The sequence below is a fragment of the Leptodactylus fuscus genome, chromosome 11, assembly GCF_031893055.1.
Source record: "Leptodactylus fuscus isolate aLepFus1 chromosome 11, aLepFus1.hap2, whole genome shotgun sequence".
Classification (NCBI taxonomy): domain Eukaryota; kingdom Metazoa; phylum Chordata; class Amphibia; order Anura; family Leptodactylidae; genus Leptodactylus; species Leptodactylus fuscus.
The window spans coordinates 45,710,258-45,729,460 of NC_134275.1; the positions used below are offsets into that span (position 1 = coordinate 45,710,258).

The 19,203-nt window shown below is 39.2% G+C and overlaps 1 long non-coding RNA gene across 2 annotated transcripts; it reads left to right on the forward strand.

Annotated features, from left to right (window-relative positions):
- The first annotated feature begins 8,160 nt into the window (after positions 1 to 8,160).
- LOC142184205 (uncharacterized) lies at positions 8,161 to 9,213 on the forward strand. Of its 2 annotated transcripts, none has more exons than XR_012711809.1 (3): positions 8,161 to 8,318; positions 8,878 to 9,030; positions 9,182 to 9,213. It is a non-coding gene; the product is annotated as an uncharacterized LOC142184205 (long non-coding RNA). The 2 variants fall into 2 exon arrangements; XR_012711810.1 differs by lacking the exon at positions 9,182 to 9,213 and adding an exon at positions 9,131 to 9,162.
- The last annotated feature ends 9,990 nt before the right edge of the window (positions 9,214 to 19,203 follow it).

Here is a 19,203-nt window from a genome sequence, read left to right on the forward strand (position 1 = left end):
GATGAACTATTGACCACATTCGCTCACAATTTAACTCTTCTATTCTTCCTTCCCAAGGCATCCATGTTGTGTTGACCCATCGGTTGGACAAGGACCATCTCTCTTCATCATTTATCAGTAAGTGTTTAGTAGTTCAGTTGGTGGCTGGACAGGATCAGAACCTTGTAGGATCCCAACATGATCTAGTGTGGTCAGAGGTTAGTCAAACAAGAGCACTGTCTCGTTTGCTCTATTGAGAAAGTGCCTCTTGTTTGACTTGACTTATGCACCAAGATATCCAACGATACTTATCCAATCTTGATGGTTTCCTCTGAGATCTGAACGCAGAACACTTCAAACAAAGCACTCTGACCGGGTATAACAGATGGGTAAGAGCTTTTGTTTGAAATATTTTGTGACCAGCCGCTCATCCGCATCCACGCTTCACCTTCACATTCACGCTCATCCACATCATAACCTCTTGTGAAGTCTCTTATTTAAACAATTCTTCTGTCAAATCTACAAGAAGGTCTCCTCTATTCAGTTATGTCTCGGTAGTATCTTTTAGATGTAACCACTGTCATGTGCTTTTTCAGATGTCTTAGTTTCATATCTTCCTAGCCAGGCATTGGTCAGATCCCCATGGCAGTACCACGGTGATTATACCATAACTAGGTAGAATCTGAGATTTTTTTTTAATTTGGTTGCCCTTCATAAAATAAAGAAATGAACATATCTTAAATCTTGGCATATGGAGTCAACTCAAAGATGTAGATTGTAGATCTAAATATAATATTTCCAAACTTGTCCAGTCTTTAGAAAGTTGATGTTATTCTTAACTTATCAGAAAGGGAATAAATAAGAATTATTTGATTTTCACAGAATTTATGTCTTTTTTTTCTTTCATTTTTTAAATATACACATTTACATGGTCTACACTATAAGTCATATTTTACTTTATACCATGTTTCCCACGAAAATAAGTGTCTTATATTACATTTTGGTCCTAAAGATAATGCTATGTCTTATTTTCAGGGATTGTCTTATTTTATTTTTGTGTGCTGCTGCCACCACTGCGCTACACTGAGATGTCTGCTGTGCAAAGACTTTATGAAGAAAAACCTTGCAGCCGGCTGAACACTGTGTGGTGCGCCGTGTGCACAGGAAAGTCGGCTGCTGCCTCTGCTGTGATACCGTATGTTGTATCCACTGTTCCTGCTGCTGTGGGATGAGCTGGGAGAGTGGACCCCCACCGCATACAATGCTTAGTGTATGCACAGCGGGGATCTCCCAGCTCATCTTACAGTAGCAGGAACAGTAGATACAACGTATCGCAGCGGCGTCAGCAGCCAGAATACCTGTGCACATGAAACATCGCACACAGTGTTCAGACGGCTGCAATGTTTTTCTTCATACAATCTTTGTGCAGAAAGATTATTATTATTGGGGGATGTCTTACTTTCGGGGGGTGCTTTATATTAGGCAATTCAACAAAACCTCTACTACGTCTTACTTTCGGTGGGTGACTTATTTTCGGGGAAACAGGGTAGCTATACTATACCTTTATATTAGGAGTATAACAATAAAATGTTGTGGAGACACCATACACTGCCTAAAAACATCTCCACAGTCCTGAAAACTGAAAAAAGCAATTATCTATAAGACATGGTGTATGACACTGTGAGGGCTCCTAGGAATCTATCTATAAAATATAGTATATGACACTGTCAGGGCTCCTAGGAACCTATCTATAAAATATAGTGTATGACACTGTCAGGGCTCCTAGGAACCTATCTATAAAATATAGTGTATGACACTGTCAGGGCTCCTAGGAACCTATCTATAAAATATAGTGTACAACACTGTCAGGGCTCCTAGGAACCTAGACCCAGGGGAAATGTAAAAAAATAATAAAAACATTCATACTCAACTGTTGCTTTCTTGGCCTCTTCAGTAACATTATGTCTCTGGTGTCATTGCTGAAGCAGTATTTTTTCAGGCACACTATGGCAGAATCTTCTATGGAGACTCAGACCCACACGTGAACTTAGCCTTATCCAGCTTTCCCAGAAGTCTGAAAGGGAAATCTAGCTAACGCTGGTGCCAGGAGGGAGATTTATCTTATTTTATATTGTATTACTTCATTTATTTATCTATACCATTGTTCATTACAGCATTATCTGGTATGTTAACCAGCTTTTCCAGGACCCTGACGAGCAAATAGGGCATGATATTCCATACTATATAGCACATATACATATAGTATCAGGGCAATAATGAGGTCTGCTTGTCAGAATACCAATGTTTGTTAACTTCTGCTCCCTGACTTTGTGGCCAGGTCAGGAATCCAAACTGAGACTGAAGGCTTCACAGAAATTGTCTATTTCAAAGTCTTTTTCTCTGATTTTGTAGACTTTATGGTGGCCCAAACAAACTGATATGGCCAGCAATTTATAGAACAAAATGCCCCCTCTTCATATGACAGACCTCAGAGGTGATCCCAAATATTGTTCTGTCCCACTTTGTGACCTTACAACAGTTGCACCCACATGTGGGTATTTTTGCAGTTGGGAGAAAATGCCTAACACATTGTAGGGTGCATTTTTTAGGTCCTTGTGGAAATGCAAACATTGGGGTTAAATCAACATTTTATAGAAAAATCTGCTGTTTCCATTTTCCCAGCCGAATTCTGAATAACACATGAAAGGTCTCACAATACCCCTGGATAAGATAAATTCCTTGAGGGACTAGTTCACAAAATAGGGTCATTTTGAAGGTGGGGGAGGAGGTTCACTGTTCTGGCACTTCAGGGGCTCTGTAAATACCACATGGTGCCTGTAACAGAATCCAGCAAAATTTGCCCTCCAAAATCCCAATAGCGCTCCTTCCATTCTTTATAATAATACATAATAATAATGCATTTTATTTCTATAGCGCCAACATATTCTGCAGCACTGTACAATTTGTAGGGTTCAAGTACAGACAAAAAATGATACAAAGTAATCATCAATTCACACAGTGGGACTGAGGGCCCTGCTCGCAACAGCTTACAATCTATGAGGTAGAGGGGGTGACACAAGAGGTAGCATGGGTGGCATTGCTTATATAATGGTCAGACGATTTTTTAATAAAGGTGACTGTCATTACACAAACATGAGCCGTCACCAGACAGTGATCTTTAATGTGCAGATACTGCCTGGACATATAAAGTTAGTCTGAAATGGCATTATATCGTGTGGGGTAATGTGGGAGCGGGAACAGAGGAGGGTTTGTTTTAGGGATTCTAATTATGGTACGGAAGGCCAATTTTGTTTGGCCTGTCTGAAAAGATGTGTCTTTAGTTTGCACTTGAAGAAATTGGGAGTTAATCTGATTGTCCAGGGTAGAGCATTCCAGAGAAGTGGTGCAACTCAGGAGAAGTCTTATATACGAGCGTGGGAGGTTCTGATAATAAAATATACATCTATTGCTTTATCGTTTAGGGCATTGGTGGGCAAACTTTTTACTGTGATGTTGAACTATTGACCACATTCGCTCACAATTTAACTCTTCTATTCTTCCTTCCCAAGGCATCCATGTTGTGTTGACCCACCGGTTGGACAAGGGCCCTCTGTCTTCATCATTTATCAGTAAGTGTTCAGTACTTCAGTTGGTGACTGGACAGGATCAGAACCTTGTAGGATCCCAACATGATCTAGTGTGGTCAGAGGTTAGTCAAACAAGAGCACTGTCTCGTTTGCTCTATTGAGAAAGTGCCTCTTGTTTGACATGACTTATGCACCAAGATATCCAACGATACTTATCCAATCTTGATAGTTTCCTCTGAGATCTGAACGTAGAACACTTCAAACAAAGCACTCTACCTGGATATATCAGATGGGTAAGCGCTTTTGTTTGAAATATTTTGTGACCAGCCGCTCATCCGCATCATAACCTCTTCTAAAGTCTCTTATTTAAACAATTCTCAGATAATTCTTTGAGTTTTCCTCTTCTGTCAAATCCACAAGAAGGTCTCCTCTATTTGGCTATGTTTTGGTAGTATCTTCTAAATGTAACCACTGTCATGAACTTTCTCAGATGTCTTAGTTTCATATCTGCTTAGCCAGGTGTTGGTCTGATCCCCATGGCAGTACCACGGTGAATATACCATAAGTCGGTAAAATCTGAGAACTTTTTAATTTGGTTGCCCTTCATAAAACAAAGAAGTGAACATGTCTTAAAACTTGGCATACGGAGTCAACTCAAAGATGTAGATTGTTAATTTTTTAATTTCCTCAATTTATTCAAGCAACTTTTTGTATTGGTAACCCATTTATAATGTTATATAATATTATTAGCTCCAAATATAACAGTCATCAGTCGGTAACAATATTCAGACTTCTGATGATTTTCTCTAAGATCTAAATGCAGAATACTGTGAAAAAAGCACTTTCTTGTACCTGTATTTAGTAGAAGAGTGAGTACGGTTTTTCACAACATTTTATGAACCGCTGCTCGTCTAGATCATCTAAATGTAATATTTCCAAACTTGTCCGGTCTTTAGAAAATTGATGTCATTCTGTATCTATTAGAAAAGTGAATAAATAAGAATGATTTGGTTTACACAGATTTTATGTCTTTTTTTCTTTCCTTTTTAAATATACACATTTACATGGTCTACACTATAAGTGATATTTTACTTTATAGCTATACTATACCGTTATAGTATAAGTATAAGAATAAAACGCTGTGCAGACACCATACACTGTCTAAAAACATCTCCACAGTCCTGAAAAGTTATAGCCATATAGTGCACATAAAGCAATTCCCTATAAGACATAGTGTATGGCACTGTCGGGGCTCCTAGGAACCTATCTATATAACATAGTATATGACACTGTCAGGGCTCCTAGGAACCTATCTATAAAACATAGTGTATGACACTGTCAGGGCTCCTAGGAACCTATCTATAAAACATAGTGTATGACACTGTCAGGGCTCCTAGGAACCTATCTATAAAATATAGTGTATGACACTATGAGAGCTCCTAGGAACCTATCTATAAAACATAGTGTAGAATACACTAGTATATGTATGACACTGTCAGGGTTCCTAGGAACCTATCTATAAAACAGCGTATAACACTGTCAGGGCTCCTAGGAACCTCCATTGACATATACAGCCAAAGTTAAGTGAAAGTGACATTATACTCTAAGGTCTCTTCAGACCCAGGGGAGATGTAAAAAATATTAAAAAACATTCATACTCAACTGTTGCTTTCTTGGACTCTTCAGTAATATTATGTCTCTGCTGTCATCGCTGAAGCAGCATTTCTTCAAGCACAGTACTGCAGAATCTTCTATGGAGACTCAAACACACATGTGAACTTAGCCTTATCCAGCTTTCCCAGAAGTCTGAAAGGGAAATCTACAGTCCTATGAAAAAGTTTGGGCACCCCTATTAATCTTAATCATTTTTAGTTCTAAATATTTTGGTGTTTGCAACAGCCATTTCAGTTTGATATATCTAATAACTGATGGACACAGTAATATTTCAGGATTGAAATGAGGTTTATTGTACTAACAGAAAATGCGCAATATGCATTAAACCAAAATTTGACCGGTGCAAAAATATGGGCACCTCAACAGAAAAGTGACATTAATATTTAGTACATCCTCCTTTTGCAAAGATAACAGCCTCTAGTCGCTTCCTGTAGCTTTTAATCAGTTCCTGGATCCTGGATGAAGGGATTTTGGACCATTTCTTTCTACAAAACAATTCAAGTTCAGTTAAGTTTGATGGTCGCCGAACATGGACAGCCCGCTCTCAAATGATCTGAAAACAAAGATTGTTCAACATAGTTGTTCAGGGGAAGGATACAAAACGTTGTCTCAGAGATTTAACCCGTCAGTTTCCACTGTGAGGAACATAGTAAGGAAATGGAAGACCACAGGGACAGTTCTTGTTAAGTCCAGAAGTGGCAGGCCAAGAAAAATATCAGAAAGGCAGAGAAGAAGAATGGTGAGAACAGTCAAGGACAATCCACAGACCACCTCCAAAGAGCTGCAGCATCATCTTGCTGCAGATGGTGTCACTGTGCATCGGTCAACTATACAGCGCACTTTGCACAAATAGAAGCTGTATGGGAGAGTGATGAGAAAGAAGCCGTTTCTGCACGTACGCCACAAATAGAGTTGCCTGAGGTATGAAAAAGCACATTTGGACAAGGCAGCTTCATTTTGGAAACAAAAATTGAGTTGTTTGGTTATAAAAAAAGGCGTTATGCATGGCGTCCAAAAAGAAACAGCATTCCAAGAAAAACACATGCTACCCACTGTAAAATTTGGTGGAGGTTCCATCATGCTTTGGGGCTGTGTGGCCAATGCCGGCATCGGGAATCTTGTTAAAGTTGAGGGTCGCATGGATTCCACTCAGTATCAGCAGATTCTTGAGAATAATGTTCAAGAATCAGTGACGAAGTTGAAGTTACGCCGGGGATGGATATTTCAGCAAGACAATGATCCAAAACACCGCTCCAAATCCTCAGGCATTCATGCAGAGGAACAATTACAATGTTCTGGAATGGCCATCCCAGTCCCCAGACCTGAATATCATTGAACATCTGTGGGATGATTTGAAGCGGGCTGTCCATGCTCGGCGACCATCTAACTTAACTGAACTTGAATTGTTTGTCCAAAATACCTTTATCCAGGATCCAGGAACTGATTAAAAGCTACAGGAAGCGACTAGAGGCTGTTATCTTTGCAAAATGAGGATCTACTAAATATTAATGTCACTTTTCTGTTGAGGTGCCCATACTTTTGCACCGGTCAAATTTTGGTTTAATGCATATTGCACATTTTCTGTTAGTACAATAAACCTCATTTCAATCCTGAAATATTACTGTGTCCATCAGTTATTAGATATATCAAACTGAAATGGCTGTTGCAAATACCAAAATATTTAGAACTAAAAATGATTAAGATTAATAGGGGTGCCCAAACTTTTTCATAGGACTGTAGCTAACGCTGGTGCCATGAGGGAGATTTATCTTATTTTATATTGTATTACTTCATTTATTTATCTTAGATTTTTTGTAATTGTTTCAAAACGAAATATTTAAAATTTAATATCGCTGTGTGTCATCTTTACTGAAAAACTTATCAAAGAAATCTGGTAGAAAATTACGCAATTGTGTTCTTTTTCAATTCAGGAAAGTCAGGACACCCTCAGACGCATTAGATGTTTGGCTCATCAATATTTGTCAGGTTTAGTCAACATTAATCCAATGTATCTGGCCAATGTTAGCATTGGTGGAGCACTCTGTGGAACTATAATAAGAAATGAGCAAACTTTTGGAAAATGGATTTCCCTGGATTTCTCAAAAAGATTTGATTCTTATTAAATCGATTTGCGGTGAATAACGTTAAAAAACTGCTATTTCCTGGCTGCTGAGAGCCTGTATAGTGGTGTAGAACACTGTGCCTTGCAGTAACACACATGGGGAGTCTGCTGTGGTAGTAAAGCAATACAGTGAGTGAGTATGACATGCACATGACAGGCTTCGCTCTTAGAACCGCTGCACACCTCACATATTTAACCAGAGTGTGGAGGTTGTGGCAGTCTTATGAGGCCATACAATGACCCAGTAGCAAAGTTCCGAGATTGCAGAAGCTTTCTGAGGCCATACAGTGACCCAGTGACAGAGTGTGGAGGTTCCAGCAAGTTCATGAGGCCTTACAGTGACCCATTGGCAGAGTGTGGAGGTTGCAGTAGCCTAATCAGGCCATACAGTGACCCAGTAGAAGAGTGTGATACTGCAATCTTGAGGAAACAAGGGGGAGGGGAAAAAAAACACAGCCTAAAAAAAAAAGACAAATACTTCCATGCTCCTATGAATGTGTAAATTTTATATCCATGGAGACTCACATTTCTGTGGAGATAATCGGGTGCACGGATGACCAAGCTCCGTCGGCTTGGAGCACTTTGAAATAGAAACAAGCGAAGATCCAGCAGCCACATAAAAAAACTTTCCAATCTTTTATTTCAATCCAGAATAAAAGCACACGCCGACGCCATTTATCGGACCCGTCTCTTAGGGTTGGTAATGCCTATTACCCGATGTATATGTGCTTTTATTCTGGATTGAAATAAAGGATTGGAAATATTTTTTATGTGGCTGCTGGATCTTTGCTTAGCATGAGGAGGGCATACAGTGACCCAATGGCAGAGTGTGGAGGTGTCAGCAGCGTGAGGAGGCCATACAGTCACCCAGTAGCAGAGTGCGGAGATGGCAGCAGTGTGAGTAGGCCACAGAGTGTCAAGTTGATATAATGTGTAGGTAGCAACAGCCTTAGGAGGTCATAGTGATTCATTGGCAGAGTGTGTAGGTTGCAGCAGCTGTATCAGGCCATACAGTGATTCACTAACAGAGTGTGGAGGTTGCAGTAGGCTTGTGAGGCCTTACAGTGACCCAGTGGCAGAGTTTAGAGGTTGCAGCAGTCTTATGAGGCCTTACAGTGACCCATTGGCAGAGTGTGGAGGTTCCAGCAAGTTCATGAGGCAATACAGTCACTCAGTGGCAGAGTGGGGTGGCGGCAGTAGTGTGAGCAGGCCTTACAGTGACCCATTGGCAGAGTGTGGTGGTTGCAGCAGTCTTATCAGGCCATACAGTGACCCAGTGACAGAGTGTGGAGGTTGCAGTAGCCTTATGAGGATATACAGTAACCCAGTAGAAGAGTGGGGTGACAGCAGTAGTGTGAGCAGGCCTTACAGTGACCCATTGGCAGAGTGTGGAGATTGCAGCAGCCTCATGAGGTCATACAGTGACCCAGTGGCAGAGTGTGGAAGTTGAAGTAGCCTTATGAGGCCATATAGTAACCCAGTAGCGGAGTGGAGTGGCAGCAGTAGTGTGAGGAGGCTATACAATGACCCAATGGAAGAGTGTGGAGGTGTCAGCAGCGTGAGGAGGCCATACAGTCACCCAGTAGCAGAGTGCTGAGATGGCAGCAGTGTGAGTAGGCCACAGAGTGGCAAGTTGATATAATGTGTAGGTAGAAACAGCCTTAGGAGGTCATAGTGATTCATTGGCAGAGTGTGTAGGTTGCAGCAGCCTTATCAGGCCATAAAGTGATTCACTAACAGAGTGTGGAGGTTGCAGTAGGCTTGTGAGGCCATACAGTGACCCAGTGGCAGAGTTTGGAGGCTGCAGCAAGTTCATGAGGCAATGCAGTCACCCAGTGGCAGAGTGGGGTGGCAGTAGTAGTGTGAGCAGGCCTTACAGTGAAACATTGGCAGAGTGTGGTGGTTGCAGCAGCCTTATCAGGCCATACAGTGACCCAGTGACAGAGTGTGGAGGTTGCAGTAGCCTTATGAGGATATACAGTAACCCAGTAGAAGAGTGGGGTGACAGCAGTAGCATGAGGAGGCCATACAGTGACCCAGTGGCAGAGTGTAGAAGTTGAAGAAGCCTTATGAGGCCATACAGTAACCCAGTGGCAGAGTGCTGTGGCGGAGGAGTGTGAGGAGGCGGCAGTAGTGTAAGGAGGCCTTACCGTGACCTATTGGCAGAATGGAAAGGTTTCAGCAGCCTTATTAGGACATACAGTGACCCAGTGGCAGAGGGTGGAAGTTGCAGATGCCTTATGAGGCCATACAATGACCCAGTGGCAGAGTGTGGAGATTTCAGCAGCCTCATGAGGTCATACAGTGACCCATTTGCAGAGTGTGGAGGTTTCAATAGCCTTATGAGACCGTATAGTGACCCAGTGGCAGAGTGGGGTGGCGGCAGTAGCGTGAGGAGGCGGCAGTAGCGTGAGGAGGCCTTATAGTAATCCATTGGCAGAGTGTGGAGGTTGCAGTCGCCTTATGAGACCATAGAGTGACCCAGTAGCAGAGTGGAGTGGCAGCAGAAGCGTGAGAAGGCCATACAATGACCAAGTGGCAGAGTGTGGAGTTGTCAACAGTGTGAAGAGGCCATACAGTCACCCAGTGGCAGAGTGCGGAGGTGGCAGCAGTGTGAGTAGGCCACAGAGTGGCAAGTTGATATAATGTATAGGTAGCAACAGCCTTAGGAGGTAATAGTGATCCATTTGCAGAGTGTGGAGTTTGCAGCAGCCTTATCAGGCCATACAGTAATCCAGTGGCAGAGTTTGGAGGTTGCAGCAGTTTTATGAGACCTTAGTGACCCATTGGCACAGTGTGGAGGTTGCAGCAGCCTTATGAGGACATACAGTGACCCAGTAGAAGAGTGGGGTGACAGAAGTAGTGTGAGGAGACCTTACAGTGCCCCAGTGGCAGAGTTTGGAAGTTACAGCAGCCTTATGAGGCCATACAGTAACCCAGTGGCAAAGTAATGCGGTTTTCACTGCAAATACTTCTATTAGGGCATTAATTTATCAGTCTCCTGAGGAATTTAGAGATAAATGAAACGCGTAGAGACAGAATGTAATTAATAAAGGGCATATCATTCCCTAAACCCTGCTAGGCTCTGCATATCGGAGTCCGTTCTCCCTGAAATTAGTACTTTCTGGTGGAAGTGAGTGCTGCTGTACCTTGACCTAGGTCCAGAGTAAATGCAGAGTTGATTTATTCCACTTGTGTATCCTTCGCAGTGTGGTTTTCCTCATGAACTGGACGTTGTGCTCATCCATGATAACATATTAGTATATATAGGGTGGGATGGAACAAGTACACATGGGAACAGATGGCATAGAGCAATATTCTGACCAAATAGCCCTACTTACAGCAGCTGTAGATACCACAGGAGCAACTAGATAATCTAATTATCAAGGTGTCAAGAGCAAGTCTCCTAGCTGGTGTAAGAGTTGTCTGTGATCTGTTTGACTGATAGTGGTGTGAACAATAGCCAACAAGCAGCACCACTCTATTTTTAAGTGTGATGTCTACATTTTAGTACAACAAAGTAAAAGTTACATTTTAGATTTAGTGAGGGCACCCTTTTGTGTTTGCCTATTAAATTTTGCTTATCCCAAGTCCAGTTGAGTAATTTAAATAGGATTTTTCCCACTAATAAACACTTTTAAGCATTAGAATAGCCTCCAACTGCAGAGATTAGTGTTAGCTAAGAGATTTTTACCACAACTGTATTGAGAAATGGCCTATAAATGTATACTCTGCACACAATGGCTAATTTGCCCCTTATTTGTTTCCCCACTATTAAACGCCTTTAAAATAAGCGTCAGAATAACTGGTAATTGTGGAGATTGGTGACTAAGAATTCTTGATTTTTGACACGACTGTATTTAGAAATGGCCTATAATTGTATACGCTAAACACAACGGCTAATGAGCCTCTACGTTCTTTCCGCACTATTTAAACGCTTTTAAAAAGTAATGAGAACAGATGAGTGCAGGTATGAGTGGATGATAATTCAGTGTTTTTGGCTGTAAAAGGCTTGTTGAGTTCCACCTTGAACACACAGATATGAGTAATGAGCAGCAGTATAGCGGCAGTGAGCGCTGCAAAAAATATTAAGTTTCTTTCTGTTAAAGACACTGCAACCACCCCAAATTCTTCTTTGACTTCCACCATATACTTTCTCTTCACTAGCAATCCAATTTTCCTGAACTTCTATCCATTTCCTATCACTGTCCCCAGCTTCTGCTGATGTCTATCTCCAGTAAGAGTGATGTGAAATGACTGTACCTAAAATGGCCGCTAGTATTTATAGGACTTTGACATTACAGGGTTGGCTGGCTGCTGATTAGTTGCATGTTTGGCATTGTGGGTGATCCCACGTTCCCAGAGTTCCCTGCCCCTTGTCCTAACATGTGCAGTGGCAATTTTATTAAAAAAATTGGATTCGATGCATCGAAGCTTGAAGAAATACGGATTCTTGGTGAAACGAAGCTATCCTGAAATTCAGATCGAATTCCACTTCTGCATAATCGATTCGCTCATCTATAATTGTGTTAATTAAAAATAGTATATAAAAAAAGTCTTCCTAAACACCCAATTGTGACCACAAAATAATAGGATCAGTTTAAGGAAAAATTGTGTAAATTCATTCTTTAAAGGGATTCTACCGCTAAAACAGTTTTCTTCTGTGCTTAAGGCATCGGAATAGCCTTTAGAAAGGCTATTTGTCTCTTACCTTTAGACATGGTCTCCGGCCCGCCGTTCCGGTGGCCACTTTTGGGTGGCCGCTCTTGCTCTTCTAGTTCAATACAGGAGGAGAGAACTCATTTGCATACCGGTAAAAACCGGTATTTCTACGGAATGGTGGGCCAGAGACCACGTCAAAAGGTAAGAGACGAATAGCCTTTCTAAAGGTTATTCCGATGTATTAAGCACAAAAAAAAACCTGTTTTAGTGGTAGAATCCCTTTAAGTATAAAATGGCACCTTCATCCCGACTAAAATATTACTGACCCTCAAATCAGCTTTTACAGTGAACTGACTTAGTGAACAGATAGTAATTAGAGATGAGCGAATACTATTCGAAATGGCCGTTTTAAATAGCACGCTCCCATAGTAATGAATGGATGCAGCCGACACGCAGCCGGCATCTGGCTGCATAACCCCCTGCGCGCCGGCAGCATCAATTCATTCCTATGGGAGCGTGCTATTCCAAACGGCCGTTTCGAATAGTATTCGCTCATCTCTAATAGTAATGTCAGGGCCAGATCAGCCAGCTCATCTATATGGATGTAAATATCCCCCATTGTCTCACAAGGACCCTGTAAATGCGTCTTCTCAACATGAATAAATTCCAGTTCCTAATTTGATTCAACATTCAACATTCAAGGTGTGTCTGTACAATGTGCCTGTCTCTACTTTTCCTTGTTCACAGTTAAACAATAGTCCTACCAGTGATATGTAAAACAATCCAGTGATGTCCTGAGGACCTTATAGTCTGATAGTCTCCACCAGAGAAGACAATCTATAATACCATAAATGGGAATAAAAAATTGTATGTGGTTTACACAGATTTAGTTTGATTGTCTTTTGTTTCCTTTTCAAATATACACATTTACATGGTCTACCCTGCCAGTGATATAGTACTGTATAGATATGTTATACTATAAGTCAGGGCTATATTAAGTTGGGTGGAGGTTTCTAAAAAACAAAATTTGTTGTGGAGACTGCTTTCTTGATGCAATAATTTCTGTCCTATAATGGATTGATCACGTTTGACTTAACCGTTTTGCATGGTCCACCTGGTCTTATACTGCCCATATACGTTCAATAGCTTAGGCCCAAGGTATTCCTAATGAACTAAACATTACACATGCAGACTCGGTTCCCCATTGCGTGTGTTTGCAAGGGGAAGGTAGAATAGTCTTCTCGCAGACACCAGGTGATGGCGGCTTATTATCACTTCAAAACAAGGGGGCAGGCATGTTGAATTACATATGTATGGCATTTGCAGATCAAGTGGGGATTTCGTAGAAAGAGATAAACGTGATGCGTGTACACTGTATAGGGTGCAAAACAAAAAATTGGGATTTATGTACGCTCTAAAATATAACTTTTAATAATATCTGTAAAAGTTCCCCTTTTCACAAAAATATATATAAAATACCACAAAGAATACCAAACGTGGCATGGGTAACTATTGGATGACTAGAAAATTCACCCAACAGTTTGACAGTGGGCCACCAAACTAGCTTGCTTTCCCAAACAAACTACCTAAAGCCACCAGTGAGCCATGATAGAATCAGTTACTGCTTAAGGAGAACTTTTAAAGATACTATTAAAAGTTATATTTTATAGTGTGCATAAATCCCAATTTTTTGTTTTTGCAAGTGGGGATTTCCTGCACATTAGAAGGTTTGTTGTTCCCACAAGTCAACAGGTTTGGCCACCTTAAGATTACATATAAAATAAACAAAAGTTGGCAGAAAGAAATTGGGTATCCCCATGTCTGGAGATTTCCAAACTATAAACATGTGTTTAACCAATACATAATCAAAATGTGCAAATCAACATTTTTTTGTGCTTCACCTAAAAAAAAAAAAATTAATGAAAAGCATTTAAAATATTTTACATCGTATAAAATAATATCACTAGAAAACGATATCTTGTCCAGCTAAAAGTGAGTCCCTACACAACACTGTACACAGAAATTTGGTGAGAGAAATACATTTTTGCATTTTTCAAAGTACTGATTTTTTGTAGTCTTAAAAACATGATAAAATCTAAATTAAGTTGGTGTCTCACGTTCAGACCATAGGTAACATCATATATACTGCACAATAAACACAGTAAAAACAGAACCTGCAACCTTTCAATATTTTATCAATTGCATCCCAAGTTTTTTTCAGCTTCCCATTGCGCTGTATTAGATATAAATGATGCCATTATAAAGTACAATTGTCTTGCAAAAAACAAGACCTAATACAACTCTATGAAAGATACAATTTGAAGAAAACAGATATGGCTTTTGGAAGACGGGAAAATAAAAACTGAAATGCAAAAATTGAAAAAATTGAATTTGTATATGGTTTGAGGACCAGTATGTTGGGCACTTACTGTATGTAGACCAGTAAAGAGAGCGCTACTATATAGGGATCAGTATACTGTATGGGGGTCAATAAAGTAGGCAACATACTATAGGGGGGCAGTAAAGGGGTAATATACTGTGTATTGTCCAATAAAGGGGCAAACTACTATTTGAGGGTCCTTAGAAGAGGTGTGTTATACTGTGTGTGGGCCATAAAATGAGCTTTAGCTCCATATGGATATGACACCCCAATACACATTAGATGTTTGGCCAATTAATCTAATGTACTTGACCACATTTAGCGTAAATGGACCCCTCTTTGTGTACCCCCTGTAACTGGAACCTGGAGCCTCCCAGAAGACATAGCACTGTCTGATATGCCATACTGAAAAGTTAAAAATAGAAAAAAAAATTCCTCAAAGTCATCATCACAACCACAACAAATAATAGGGTTATATATATATATATATATATATATATATATATATATATATTTATTTTATTTTATTTATTTCTTTTTTTTCTAGATTCCCCCTGTAAGTAAAACATGGCACCTAAATATTGTTGACTTTCTAATCAGACTAAAGTGTTACATGAACCTTGAACTATATTGAATTGGTAAGGAGACAATATTGTCAGGGCAGATCAGCCAGTCACCTATAAGGATGTAAATATCCCCCATTGTTTCATGACGTCCTTTAAATGCGTCTTCCCAGCGTCAATAGAATTTAGTTTCTATCTTTAATTCAATTTGGTTCCAAGATTCTTCTATATTATTCTCCCCTCTCTTCTCACACCCATTTGTTTACATATAAAGAATACCCTTTACAGATATGCAAAATAATCCAGCCATGTCCTAAGAACTTTATTGGCTGATGGTCTCCTTGAGACACTTTAAAAGGCTGAAGATTTTCAGTAGACTCCAGATGACCCAGGTATACAGGTAAGTCATGCTATTCTGATATTTCCCTTGACTCTCCATGTCTCCATGTTTTTCTGATATTTTTCCTTGGCTTTTCATGGGCACTTTGATATTGTTCCTATATCCTGCATCACATTATTTGGCTGATCATAACTTGTACATGGATGCTAGGGTCCCTCCACTAATTTGAGACATTTGTTGTTTTTCCATATTTCAACTCCCTTTCCTTTACTTTTGGGACATGGGCAAGGCTAAAATTGAGTGTGTTAACAATATATATATATATATATATATATATATATATATATATATATATATATATATATATATATATATATATATATTTTCTATTAAATTTTATAATTTTCAGAATTTTTTAAATTCTATTAAAATTTTACTATTACATTTCACTTTTAATATTTTTTTTTTGCATGTTACTAAACATTGCATGTGCTCCTTTGCTTTCCATCAACTTTAATAAATTCTATTGACCCTTCATATAATTGTACTAATATGTACATATTAAGGGTCAATAGAATCAGTACTAGTTACCCCATATGTTTTTGTTATAAGTTGATGCTGTGTCATTGTGTAGTCATACTTCATACTAAAATTTCCTTTCTTGGAATCCAAGAAACTAAGTCCTGGTGAGGATAAAAAAATCTAAGGATTTCATCATTTTTTTTCAAAGTTTTGGACCTTGGAGAAAAATTGATTTGCATAATTGTCTAGGGCATTGTGTTGGGGTTTTCTTTATCTTTTGGAATTACAATGAGGGTCCCATTCAACAGGACATGATTTCATATACCCACCAGCTTCTTCTCTATCCACCACATAACCCTATGTCTTCCAGTTCATTGTACATCAATGACCTCCTTCCTACTGGTTTGATTATTTTTTTATTTTCCATGTAGATTATTCTTGGGCACTTACTTGTGATATTCTTGGAGTAAGTGGGCCATAGAATGATTTATGTGTAAACAATAGGTACTTCAGGCATTGGATCTTTTTGTTTTTTTGTTTGAGAAATTGTATGGGGTTTTGGGTTTTCGATGGGAAATATATATATTTTTTAAAATGTGTCCTTTAGACAAATCTCTCCAGTCTATTTTGGTCAAATATCATGTCTTCCAGGTCATTGTGCCAATATTTAAGACATTGTGCGAGGTTTTGGGTTTTCTATGGGAAATGTTGATCTTTTTGCATGTCTTTTGGTCCAATCTCTCCAGTGTATCTTGTAGTTTACTATGCATTTCTACTTTTATTTCACTTATACTTCTAGTTTTGTCTTTTGGTTGAATATAATGTCTTACAGCTCATTGTTCCTCAAAGGTTTCCCTATTGGTTTGATTGTTTTGCTGTTTTACATATGGATCGTTTTGCACCATAGAATGATTTGTATGTAAACAATCAGTTCTTTAGACATTACAATCTCTCCAGTCTATTGTAAAGCTGAATTTTCCAGGTCATTGTAGTTCAAAGGTGTCCCTACTGGTTTGATTGTTTTGTTGTTTTACATATGGATCGTTCTTGGGCACTTTCTTGTGATTCTTGAAGTACTTGCACCATAGAATGATTTGTATGTAAACAAACAGTTCTTTAGACATTGAATCGTTTTGTGTTATGTTTGAGGCATTATATTGATGTCATTCTGTTGTACTCACCATGATACTAATGTTTTTGTATTGTTTTGCATTTCATGTAACCATCAACTTCTCCTTTATCCATCTTTTATGTTTTGTGCCTTGTGTACAGACCGTTGTAGGTCACTCACTTGTAGTATCCTATAGTAAGTGCACTATACCAGTATATAGGGTAACAACCTTCACTTCAAGTATGGGATCTTTCTAGTTTCTATTTGGGACATGTGCTTTAATGTTTTGAGGATTGTGTGGGGCTTTGGGATTTTTATTGGAAATATGTCCTTTGGTCCAATATCTCCAGCCCATCTTATCGTAGCTTCCTATACATTTCTACTTTCCTCTACCTTTTGGTCTTCTATTACATTGGCCATCTTATAATTATTCTTGTAGTCTTTGCTTCCATTTATTTCCTCTGTATCTAATGAATCTGAAATGATGGTCTCATTGGAAGTAATTTCTTCTCCATCCATCCTCTAAGCCTTCCAGTACATTGTGCCTGATATCTCCCAATTGTGTGGTCATTATGTTGTCTTAGTTATAGAGAATTCTAGGGCACTCACTTGTTATATCAGCTAAGTAAGTGCACCTTTAAAGTTTTATATGTGAACAACCTATACTTCTAATATTTAATCATTTTTTTTGGTTTCTATTTGGGGAACATGTTAATGTTTTGTGTGTTTTTTGGAACTTTGGGTTTTCTATGAGAAAAGTTGAGCTTCTTGTATGTGTTTTGGTAGAATAGCATATCTTCCATCTCATTATGCCTCAAAGATCACCCTTACTATTAGATCATTTTGTTGTTTTCCATAGAAGTCAATTTAAGGCACTCACATGATTCTCCCTCAGTTAGTGCTACTTAAATTGATGTCTATGTAAACAATCTATCCGTCAGATACTGGATCTTTTTGGTTTCCTTCTCTTTGCAATTGCTTAAAACCAGAATCTGATGTGATCCACTTTTGTTGTTTTACGAATTGACCAATCTTACTTGTGTTACCTCTCAGTGAATGTCATCTATAATGGTGTGTATGTAACAATCTATATGTTAAAAATTGGATCTTTTTGGCTTTCCTTGCAGTCCTGTATAACTCCCTGCTAAATTGAGTGCTATTTATATGCATTTGCATTCAGAAACATACTTTAATATTTAGCCTGAAAGCTACAAAGTTTGTACTGCTTAATCGATTTGGGCATTGTATGGGCATAATGTTCACCATGATGTTGATAGCTTCACATTCATTCAACTTTAACTTAATTTCTTCTCTTCAGGATGTTCATGCTGTGTTGACCCAAAAGCCAAACCAGAGCCCCCTCTTCATCATTAATTGGTAGGTGCCCACAAAATTTGTCGATATACGAGTGGACAGATTGGAATAGATTGCACAGGGTTTGGGATCATAGGCTGTAATATAAAATTTCACAATGGCATGTTGTAGGACACAAAGTTGTAAGTCAAGTGCTTTCTTGTATCAAATTTGGAGAATTGTGTTTCATCATCTGGGGAATCTCATTGGATAAAATGTTCATCATGATGTTTATATTGATCACATTCCTTTACATTTTTATTGAATTTTTACTTTCTCCTCCTCGAGGCCTCCATATTGTGTTTACTCATCAGCTAAAATAGGGCACTTTCTGGTGAATGGTAGCAGAGTGTGTGCCCCTTATTTTAGCCCCTGAGTGGATACGTCAAAGCTGCAAAGACTTATGATCGTTTTGTTGTTTTACATGTCAAGCTTTTTAGAGCTCTCACTTTTGATTTTGCCTGAGTAAGAGCACTTAAAAAGCTTCGTATGTAAACAATCTATACCTCGTATATTGGATAATATTGCTTTGTATCATTCACTTACTTTATTTATGATGGCGTCTATAGTGAGTGGATACATCAAAGTTGCAACATCTAGTGCATCATTGTTTGGGACACTGGGGGGACACAATGTTCATCCCGAGGTTGGGCAAATTCATTAAAACTTTACTTCTCTGTTTCTTCTCCTCAAGGAATCCACATTGTACTTACCCATCGGCTAAAATAGGGCACTTTCTTCTTATTGGCATCTGAGCAAGTGCACCCTATTTTACCGTATGAGTGGATACAGGTTAACGGCATCTACATCTATTGTTTCATCGTTTGGGGCATTGAGTGGGCAATATTTTCACCATGATATTCATAGATTTACATTCATTCAATACTTTAACTTAATTTCTTATTCTCTT